Source organism: Silurus aristotelis (genome assembly GCF_946808225.1).
Source record: "Silurus aristotelis genome assembly, chromosome: 9".
In the NCBI taxonomy this organism is placed as follows: Eukaryota; Metazoa; Chordata; class Actinopteri; order Siluriformes; family Siluridae; genus Silurus; species Silurus aristotelis.
In genome coordinates this window covers 24,595,305-24,607,221 of record NC_139582.1, presented here as the reverse complement: position 1 = coordinate 24,607,221, position 11,917 = coordinate 24,595,305, and the positions used below count along the sequence as shown (strand labels likewise).

At 39.7% G+C, this 11,917-nt stretch overlaps 1 long non-coding RNA gene across 1 annotated transcript in view; it reads right to left on the bottom strand.

Annotated features, from left to right (window-relative positions):
* Window positions 1–1,475: 1,475 nt before the first annotated feature.
* The window catches only part of LOC310731179, a 48,278-nt gene continuing 37,836 nt past the window's right edge, over window positions 1,476–11,917 (bottom strand). The window contains exons 2-3 of the long non-coding RNA XR_014535092.1: window positions 2,403–3,551; window positions 1,476–1,644 (exon numbers count right to left, since the gene is read on the bottom strand). This is a non-coding gene — a long non-coding RNA (uncharacterized lncRNA). The remainder of the gene's footprint in view (window positions 1,645–2,402; window positions 3,552–11,917) is intronic.

Below are 11,917 nucleotides of genomic sequence, written 5' to 3'. Positions count from 1 at the left end.
GATACAAGAATTTAAGGAGTACATTCATTTTTAGTATACTGATGTGTCCTTTAAGAAATTGGTAGAAGTGAACACTTATTAATTGACTCAGTGATTAATTTAGTTATGTAATTATAATTTAAGTGTCGATCATTGGTTCTATGCATTACTGATTAATATGTTTCAACTAGCAAAAATTATGATAACCAGCAACTAATGCAGACTGTAGCTTGTCATTTCTTCAAGATCGATGACAAAAAACATATACTATGGTCATCCATAAGGCAAAGAAAACAACTAAGGCTCAAATCACTGAAACTGGGTTGAATAATGTCCAATGCATTATTAAGACCTAAAAGGAATGTGGTGAACTGCAATTAAGAGGATGAAATGTGGTCAGAAAAAGTTTTTGAAAGATTGTGATCAAGGATATTTAAGTAAGTGTTGAATTTACATCAATTAAAGAATTGAGAGTAGGACTCGAGGTTATGTCTGATAGTGAGCATGTCTAATGTTTAAAGTAAAAGCATTTTCATGTGCATAAATGTAACTTACTGGATAAAAAAAACTGTGTGACTGCATAAAAGCCACTTGTTATTGAGATTAATTGGGGAAAAAAGTTTGCTAGCGAGCATAAAGTTTGGACTGTGGGGAAGTTCAGACGACTTTACGTACTGGTTTGACTTTTTTCATCCTCAAAACCAGATCTAGGTAAAAGTTGAATGCAATATGCCATGCAAATATTTACATTTACATTTGCGGCATATAGCAGGCGGTCTTGTCCAGAGCAACGTACAAAAGTGCTTTGAGTCTCTAGTAAAGAATAAATTTATACTGGTTCGCTAGATTACAAATTAAAGATAAATCAGCATACAAGCCTACAGGCTTTTTTTTTTTTTTATAAATATAAAATAAATATAAATATATATAAATGTGAGGCTACAAATGCACAACGTTTTAAGATAAGGATGTTGCAATTTATTATTAGAGTGGACAATGTTTTGCCCTAACTGATCCTTTCTACCTCGACTTGAGACAATGGGACTGTGTCAAATTCCCAAGCACTAATTAGAAATGTTATGGTTCATAACTGTTGGGGTTTAAAAGGGAAAAATCTGGTCCCTTCTGAAGGTTTTACTATTTGAGGTGCAAACAAATAGCTTGCACCTTTTGATGTACATTTATGGCATTTGGAGATGCTCTTATCCAAAGTGACTTACATTAATTACAAAACACAAAGATGTTCTGGGGCATCTGCTAAGTGCAATAAGCCTAACTGAAATATATTAATTTATTAGAATTAGGTAAATACAACCTCAGATGTACAACACATGGCATATTACACTGTGTAAGTATTATTTATTTTATTTAATTTTTTTTACAAAAATCAAGCCTAAGTGAAGAAATCATTTGTGATAAACATATGTAACAATTATTCAGTAGTTTGTAGAACTAATTTTAGCAGCAATAAATTAATAAAAGTAGAAGTACTAGAAGTAATCATGTAATCACTTTATCTGTCTCTTGCATTATTGTGGAAAAAATATGCCTCACACTTTTTACATTGTTGCTTAAGTTCATTGAGGTTTGAGGGCATTTGTTTTTGCACAGGTCCTGCCACAGGATTTCACTTTATTTCAAGTTTATGTCTGGCCATTACAACACCTTGATTTTTTTCTTTTTTACCCATTCTGTTGTAACCTTCACTCCATCACTCCCTCCTCTGTAGCTTCCTGTACTCTTTCATCTCGTCCTGACGCTGACTCCTTTTCCTCTCTACCCTTGGACTTTGCTTCTGACTACTTCCTCTCATCTCTTTCCTCAACCATGGACCACCTTTGCCCCTTGACTACAAAACTTAAGAAGACTTCTTGTCCCACACCCTGGCTGTCAAGTTCTGTGCAGCAATCGACGAGAACTCAGATCAGCAGAGAGGAAGTGGAAAAAAATCATAACTCGATGTAGACCTCGCATCTTACTGCGCACTCGACAAAATTTTCTTCGGATGTGACTTCTGCTAAAGCTGCCTTCTACAAGGTAAAGCTCAAGGCATCTGCACAAGATCCTCGTAAGCTCAACAACATCTCTTCACTACTCAACCCCCCTGCCACACCTGCTCCATCCTCCCTGACTGCTAATGACTTTGCCTTCTTCTACGATTAAAAGATTAAGGAAATCTGCCAGACCTTCACTTACTCCCCAACAATGACTACACAGCACAGCCAGGAATCAACTACTTCTCTGTTGTCAAGCTTCTCAACCCTAAAAGAAGATGAGATACTGCAAGTCATCCAATCTTGCAATCCCACCACCTGTCCTCTGGATCCAATTCCTTCAACTATGCTTCAGACCATCACACAAGCTCTCCTGCCCTTCATCTCCACAATCATCAATGGGTCCTTAATATCTGGCTATGTGCCAACTACCTTCAAGCAAGCAAGGATCATTCCCATCTTAAAGAAACCTGCTTTGAACCCATCAGACATCAACAACTACAGACCGGTATCACTTCTCTCCTTTCTTTCCAACGCACTGTTTTAAACCAACTGTCTGTCTATCTCTCACAGAACAACCTCCATGATCCGAACCAGTCTGGGTTTAAAGCGGCACATTACACAGAGACAGACATTTTGGCTGTTTCTGAGAAACTGCATGCTGCTCGATCAGCCAAGCTGTCATCTGTATTTATCTTCCTGGACCTTTCAGCAGCATTTGACACAGTCAACCACAAGACTCTCTTGTCTACCCTCAAGAGCCTTGGTCTTCACGGAATAGCATGGGAATGGTTTGCTTCCTACCTGGAAGGTCGCTCATACCAGGTAACATGGAGGGGATCCACATCTGCCCCGTGCAGACTCACCACTGGTGTCCCACAAGGCTCAGTACTTGGTCCCCTCCTTTTCTCCCTCTATACCCACATCATTGGTGAAGTTAAATCCTTACAAGGGTTTTCTTACCACTGCTATGCAGATGACACTCAACTAATCTTTTCTTTCCCTCCATCAGATACCACAGCTTCCGTTTGGACCTCGGCATGCTTGACAGACATATTTTCAAGGATGAGTGCTCATCAACTAAAACTCAACCCCAGCAAAACAGAACTGCTGGTCATCCCAGGTAATTCATCTCCAGGTCAAGATCTCCAAATAACTCTTTATGACTCTCCGCTCTCCCCTTTAGCCACTGCTCATAACCTTAGGGTAACTATGGACAATGAACTGTCCTTCTTCTCACATGTCGCTAATGTGGCTCACTCCTGTCGATTTCTTCTCTATAACATCAGAAGGATTTGATTATTTCTGTCCAGACAGGCTGCCCAGGTGCTTGTTCAGTCTCTTGTCATTTCAAGACTTGACTACTGCAACTCTCTGCTGGCAGGTCTTCCCCTGACTGCTATTCGTCCATTGCAAATGATCCAAAACGCAGTTGCACGACTTGTGTTCAATCTGCCTAAGTTCTCCCACACCACCCCACTGCTGCGCTCCCTTCACTGGCTTCCAGTAGCTGCACGTATCAGATTCAAAACACTGATGCTTGCCTACAAAGCCAAAAATAGACCAGCACCATCTTACCTCAGAGACTGCACCACGCTGTCTGAGATCCTCCAGCACTGCTCGACTGGTACCACCTTTTCTCAGAATGAGAGGTAAGTAAACTTCAAGGCACTTCTCTGTTCTGGCACCGAGGTGGTAGAATGAACTTCCCCTAGATGTCTGTACAGCGGAGTCCCTGGCTATCTTCAAGCGACGATTGAAGACCTACCTCTTCCTAAAACACTTAAATTAGCACTTTCCAAGTTTGCTTTGTAGAATTGAAGAGTTATATTTATATTAAGTTTATAATCTTGCATACCAGTGTAGATTTATTCATTGCTAGAGACTCAAAGCACTTTTGTACGTTGCTCTGAATAAGGGCATCTGCCAAATGCCACAAATGTAAATGTAAATGTTGTAAGTTTGCTGTTGTGCTTGGGATCCTGTGTCATGACCCATTTTTGGCCAAACTTTAGGTGTCAGAGTAAGGACCCTAAATTTAACTCCCAATTACTTTGGTCTTGTATGTTTTTTACTTGTAAAATAATGTTCCTCACTGTGGCAGCGGGGGCGGGGCCGAGCGCCGGTTTGTGAATGAAGGGCAGGGCCAAGAGAAGATAGGTATGGAATTGCCTCACCTGAAGTCTATCTAACCTCATGTGTTCTCTATTTCAGTGATCAAAGGAGGCATTTAAGGAGGAGGGTGTGTGTGTGTGTGAGAGGGGTGTGCGTATGGGTGCCAGAGACGTGCGGCGTGAGCACAGTACAGAAAAGCAAAACTTTGTGTAAAAGAAAATAAAGACGGCTGAATAGCCTTTACCCCTGACCTGTTGTGGTGTTCCTCCTTTCCCACCGACAAGCTCTCCCACACTCACTTTAGAATGGTGGACTTTAAATAGTGTAAAAATAGCCTTATTTTAATGTCTTTCTTCCTGGATGCTTTCAACGCTCCAGAACAGCAAACTGCTAAAACTTGGTGGTCACACTTGCTGATGGTCAATTACTCATGAGACTTTGATAGGCAGTACCTGGCTGCTACTTAGACTTTAAATGGCTATGGAAGCAGTAAAAGTGTACTTAGTTTTTTTACAAATAACTTTTCCATTTTGGCTTTACTTTTTAATCCCATAAACCCATATAAATTATATTCATAATAACATAAAAAATAAATGGAGAAATTTACAATTTTACATTAAAAAATCAAATTGAACTTGATATCAAAACTGTTGGGACCGGGGCAACAAAAGGCTGGAAAAGTACAGCTAAAGGAACATTTTGTAACTAATTAGGATCTTGTCAACAGGTCAGTAACTTGTTTGGGTAAATTGGGTAAACGTCTATTGTAGAGAGGTAGACTTAGGCAGAGGTACACCAATCTGCAAAGAAACTGTGTCTACTAATTGTGGAACACTTTCAGAATAATGTTCTTGACCATCAAATGGTGCATACTTTAAATATCTTCTCATTACACAGTACATAATATTATCAAAAGATTCTAAGTATCTGGAGAAATCTCTGTGCACAAGGAACAAGGGCAAGAATCAATATCTTTATGCTCTCAGGCAGCAATACATTAGGCTCAAGCTTGACCATGCATAGAAGGAGCCATATGTAAACATGGTCCAGAAATGCCATCATTTTCTTTGGGCCAAAGATCATTTAAAATGTACTGTGGCAAAGTAAAGGAAGTTGTCACATGTACATTACAGCACAGTGAAATTTTTTCTTCATATACCCTTGCAATGTTAGGGAGCTGGGGCCAACCATTGGCAGAACTGGCTCTTAAACCCCTGACCCTCCGATCAGTAACCCAGTGCCTTAACCATTGAGCTACCACTTCCCCAAGTGTAAAACTTTTCTGTGGTCAGATCAATCAAAAGTGTAAATTCTTTAAGGAAACCATGCCACATCCTTCAGACTAAAGGAGACAGAGTGGAGGGACCTTCTAGCTTGTTATAAGTGCTCAATTCTAAAGCCTACATCGCTGATGGTATGGGTGCCTTAGTGCCTATGAAAAGGGCAGCTTGCTTGTCTGGAAAGGCACCATCAATGCTGAAAGGTACATACAGGTTTTAGAGCAACATATGCTTCCATCTAGGGAAGGGCTTGCTTACTTTCATAATACAATGCTAAACTGTGTACTGCATATGAAGCATGGCTTTGTAATAAAAGAGTCCTGGTTCTACACTGCCTGCAGTCCAGATTTTCCACCAACTAAAAATATTTGGTGCATCATGAGGCTAAATCTATTAAACAATTTCATAGAAGAGAGAATGCTACACAATGGTAAATTTGTGAAAGTTGGAGGAAACCCAAGGGTCAAAGGAAATCCATATAGATACAGAGAGAACATGCAAAATTCCACTCTGGCTGTAACATGACCTTAATGATTAATCTTGGACTATCTGTCCCAACATTCTGCCCTAATCCTATGTTCCAGTTATATATAATTTCACACATTTTCAACCACATCACTCTTTCATATTTGAATCTGTAAATACAAGGATTAGTTTTTAATGCATTTCTCTAGAAATGACACCACATTTGGCTGTCAGAAGACAATACCTGAAAATCTTCTTTGAATGCTTTTAACCTCCAGAAAACTGCCCCAGATTTCCAACCAATTATAAATTATAAAAACATTTGGCTATATGGTAAATGCATCTATCTAACCCTCCCCCACACATTCTCTCTCTCTCTCTCTCTCTCTCTCTCTCTCTCTCTCTCTCTCTCTCTCTCTCTCTCTCTCTCTCTCTCTCTCTCTCTCTCTCTCTCTCTCTCTCTCTCTCTGTGTGTACCCTGGATTGAGCTGTTTGACTCTAAATCTTATACTGTGTCATACAGCATGTTTGCATGGTTTGTCTCATGCATGGTTGTGTTGATTTTATTGGGTGCACTGTTCCCTTTTTTCTTCTGTGGTGTCAGGTTAAAAGTATATAGGGCAAAGCTTCTTAAAGGCAGCATGCTTAACTAATCTAACTCTCATTGTAACAACAATTTAAATAGATAAATATCATATGTAAAAGAATACAAAATACTGTATATGTAAGAGAAATATCCTTCAGTTCTTTCCTAAAACATTTACAGCCAGTGATCCTGTGGTACCACGAAGTGTGGTAAAAGATTTAGCACAGATATGGCATTCGCACTAACCCTGCCATCAGGAAAGAGGTTTCCGAAGCATTCGGGCCATCACATCCAGACTGTACAAAGTTTCTTCCCTCAAGCCATCAGGCTTCTCAACACAGAACAGAACTGTACATAACACACACACACACACACACACACACACACACACACACACACACACACACACACACACACACACACACACTCACTCAACTGTTTGTGTTTGAGTTCAGATTGTACAGTTCAGTAACACTTATTTCAATTCATGCACACCCATGTCTTCAGCACCACCTATTTTATATTATAGGAATATTTTAACTGTTTACATGCTGTTTTACACCTCTCGATGGTTGCTCTTGCTGTTTTTGCACAACATTGTGTTTATGTTTACAAGTACACTCTTGTTTATAGTTCTCTTTTACACATTAAACATACACATAAAAACCAGTAGGTTTACTGGTTGGCGCTATTATGTGTTTTGTGTATCTGTGCTTCACTGTCTCATATTGTCTTTATGTGGCTAGGACAACTTACTATACTCTATAGATCTGTGTCCTGTGTGTAGCTCTATGTTGTTTTATGTAGCACCAGGGTTCTGGAGAAACGTTGTCTCATTTCAATGTGTACTGCATCAGCTATATATGGATATAATGACAATAAAAACTTCTTGACTGTTGACTTGACTTGTTTATGCGCAATTGTAAATCAATATTTACAAGATACATTTTCCCAAAAAAAAAAAAAAAAAAAAAAAAATCACATATACCAATGCTACACATTGCAGACCCCCTAATAGTTTGTAGACCTCACTTTTAGAATCATGGAATAAGGTTCACTTTGCTGTCATATGTTTATTATACGCATGTATGGAAATTCTAAAAACACTAAAAACACGAATTGAGGTAGTTATTTTGTTTGTACTTTCTTTTATATTCATACTGTTAAGTTTTAGAATGCAGAGGTACTCTACACCACATACACACATACTTACACACACATATGACATATGGAAGTTACAACATCCTACTTAATAGTTCAGTTAAAATAATAAGCATCTAATGCAGAAAGTCATTAAGAGCATTTGGGTAAATGGCAGAGGTTGAAGCCACAAGGTGACTCAGAATGTAAGAGGATACATGTGTAAACATATGCAAGCACACACACATAGTGTTAAAACTGTGTTATAGAACCCACGGTAGAAGTCAGAAGACCCCAGTTTACATAACATTTGTCTCAATGTTTTAGATAATGTATCATCCATGTATGCATGTATATATTATGTAAATATAAATATATTTAACCAGAGATTTCAGAACTAACAAAAATTATGCTGGACAATGTTTTAGAAACTACTTTAGCTCTACAATGTAACATACCACTGATTAAAGTAGTGGCAAGTGAACATAATACACAAAATATTACAATTGCTGTGTAAGTGTTCATCAACAGACCAGAAACGAGTGCAAGGTAATAGTAGAAAAAAATAGCGAGTGGCATGAACCTTATTTTGAAATAAAAAATTTTTATTCAAATCTGCTACTACTACTACCACCACTAATAATAAGAAAAATAATATATATATATATATATATATATATATATATATATATATATATATATATATATATATATTGTGATATACTAAAATGTCTAACACAATCACCAAAACCATTATATTTAAAGAGAAACACAATCCTGTCTCTGAGGTCTACAGACAATTTCTTAGACTTCATAGCTTGGTTTGTGCTCTGACATGCAGTGTTAAAATGCGGGACCTTATAAAGACAGGTGTGTGCCTTTCCAAATCATGTCCAAGCAACTGCATTTACCACAGGTGGACTCTGATCAGGTTGTAGAAACATCTCAATGATGATCAGTGAAAAAGGTGTGCTGGTTTTCAATGGCCAAACTTTTAAATGTATTAGTGTTCATACATGACTACTTTCTTTCTTTTTAAGGACATTTAGTTGTACGGTCATAAAATAACCCATTAGGGTTGCACATGACAGTGCACTCTTTGTGCCGGACCCAAACCAGCATATATCGGAAGGGTTGTGTTAGGAAGGTCATCCAGCATAAAACGTGGCAAATTAAATATGCGGATCACGAATCAGAAATTCATACCAGATTGGTCGAGGCCTGGGTTACCAATGATTACCACAGTTATTGTTAGCCAACAAGGTACCGAAGGAGGAGAAGGAGAAGAGAAAGATGTCTACAGAGACAGCAGGAAAAGGAGAAGTGGAGGAGAGTGGAGATTAGAGTTGGTACTTTAAATGTTAGTACTATGATTTGTAAAGGGAGAGAGTTAGCTGATATGATAAAGAGGAAAAAGGTAGTATGTGTGTTCAGGAGACCAAGTGGAAAGGGAGTAAGGCCAGGAACATTGGAGGTGGGTCTAAACTGTTCTATCATGGTGTGGATGGTGTATGGGTAATCCTGAAGGAAGAGTACAGTAAGAGTGTAGTGGAGGTGAAGAGAGTTTCTGATGAACGTAAAGCTGGAAGTTGAAGGGGTGAAAAAATGTCATCAGTGCTGATGAATAAATATAAAGTCTATAGCAGTGCAGAGATGTCTGGACATCGTTAAGAAGTACAGATATATGTTCTAAGGACATGGCATTGAAGAGGAAATGTGCAGAAGTGGAAGGTTATACGATTATGGCATTTAAGAAATGTGCAAGCTGAATAAACAAGTCTAATATATATATATATATATATATATATATATATATATATATATATATATATATATACACTGTATATGCACACATTATATACACATATATACATCAATGTGAAATGTTGGGCAGAATGTCCAGTAAGGACATATAGATATAAAAATACATATAGATAAAAATAGTTCGGATGTAATGAGGAGTAAAAAATGTATACTATGTAATATTGTACAGAGCAGTGTAGTCTAGAGTTTAGTAGTCTGATGGTGGATGGCTGTCCCTGAACCTGCTGGTTCTGGTGCGTAAGTTCCTGTATCTCCTTCTTGATGGAAGGAGGTTAAACAGTTTATGACTGGGATGTAAAGAGTCCTTGACAATGTTGTGAGCTCTGCGCAAACATCTGCTTTGGTGAAGGTGTTCAATGGCAGGTAGTTGGGTGCCAGTGATGCGTTGGGCTGTTTTGACCACCCTTTGCAGGGCTTTACATTCATACACAGTGGAGCCTCCATATCATACGGTTTGGGAGTTGGCTTTGGATGCTCTCGATGATGCACCGGTAGAAACTCGTTAAAATCCCTGGGGACAGATGAGCTTTGTTAAAACTTCTCAAGAAGTACAAGTATTTTTGTGCTTTCTTAACCAGATTTGAAGTGTTCTTGTGCCAGGACAGATCCTCAGAGTTGTGAACTCCCAGAAACTTAAAGCTGGAGACTCGCTCTACCTCAGTTCCATTGATATTGACTGGGAGATGTCTACTGCTGTTGGATTTCTGAAAGTCCACGATGATATCTTTAGTCTTCAAGGCATTGAGGGTCAAGTTGTTGGTGGCACACTGCTTTGCATTGCTGTCAGGTTTCAGATCCTTTCCCTGTAGGCCGATTCGTCCCTGTTGTTGATCTGGCCGACCACTGTGGTGTCATCTGCATGCTTGATGAAGATTTTGGAGTTATGCAGAGGAGCACAGTTGTGGGTGAACAGGGAGTAGAGTAATGGGCTCAGAACACAGCCCTGCGGGATGCCAGTGTTTAGAATGAGGGTTGAGGATACCTGGTTGCCAAACCTAACAGATTGAGGTCTGTTGGTGAGAAAGTCCAGAATCCATCTGCAAGTGGAGATGCAGATACCCAGGTCACTAAGCTTAGTGATCAGTACAGTGGGGAGGACTGTATTGAACGCAGAGGTAAAGTCAATAAACAGCATTCTAATGTAGGTGTTGCTTTTATCCAGGTGGGTAAGGGCTGAATGAAGAGCAGTGGAAACTGCATCCTCTGTTGACCTGTTCGGGTGATAGGTAAACTGGTGTGGGTCCAGTATAGGTGGTAGGCCCGCAGTGTGGTGATTCAGGACCAGTTTCTAAAAGCACTTCATAGCGATAGGGGTGAGTGCAACTGGGCGAAAGCCATTCAGGTATTCGGCAGCTGAGTGCTTAGGCACAGGTATGATGGTTGTGGTCTTCAGGCATCTAGGAACCGTGGCCGTGTCGGTGAAAAATGTCGGTGAAATGTCGGTCCAAAACAGATGATGTGTAAATGTCCATGTCTGTGTGAGAGTCCAGTGTGGCCTGTGAGGCAAACATGTTCCAGTCATTATCCTTAAACTGTTGCTGTAGAAAAGAAATGGCTCCCTCTGGCCTTACCTTTACTGTCCTCACAGCTGGTTTCACCCGTTTGATCAGTGGTGTGTATTTGGGTAGCATGAACAAAGAGAGGTAATCAGACTGAACCAAGTGGGGGAGGGTAATGGCCATATATGCCCCAGGTATGTTTGTGTATACCTGGTCCAGTGTTTTGTCCGTTTTGGTAAAGCAGGAGACATTATGGTGAATTTTTGGTAAAAACAGATCTCAGGTTGGAGTGGTTGAAATCTCCAGCAACAATGATAGCTACTTCGGGACGTGCAGACTGTTGTTTGCTGATAGCTGCATGAAGTTCCTCTATAGCTAGTTTAGTGTTAGCATCCGGCGGAATGTACACCGCAGTCACAACAATGGCTGAGAATTCTCTCGTAAATAAAAGGGTCTGCACTTAATCATCAAATACACTAAATGAACAGAGCAATGACTTTCAGTAACAGTAAAGTCTGTGCACCTTGATTTGTTAACATAAATGCATAGATTTCCACCTCTGTGCTTACCAGAGTCCACTGCCGTCCTGTCCGCCCGGAAAACACTGCTACTGCTCAATGGTGCTGCTGGGAATGTTGTTGATGAGCCATGTTTCCGTAAAAATCATGACATTACATTCCTTAATCCGCTTGTGTGATGTTATCTGAAGCAGCAGTTCAACCATTTTGTTTGCAAGAGACCGTACATTGGCAAGGAAGATGCTTGGAATAGACGGTTGATGCGGGTTTAGCCTTAGCCTAGCCCTGATGCCGCCTCGCTTCCCACTCCTTTGTTTACGGTCTTGGCGCTGTCGCTGTGGTCTCGCTGATTGTACTCGAGCCTACTTTTCTCATCACTCTGTCAATCACAATTCTGTTTTGCCAACCTCTTTCTCCTTATGTTGTCCTGCACTTTCTCATTCCACCACCAAGTCTTTTTGTCTTCCTTTCTATCTCCAGATGTCACACCAAGTACCTTTTTAGATGTTTTCCTTAT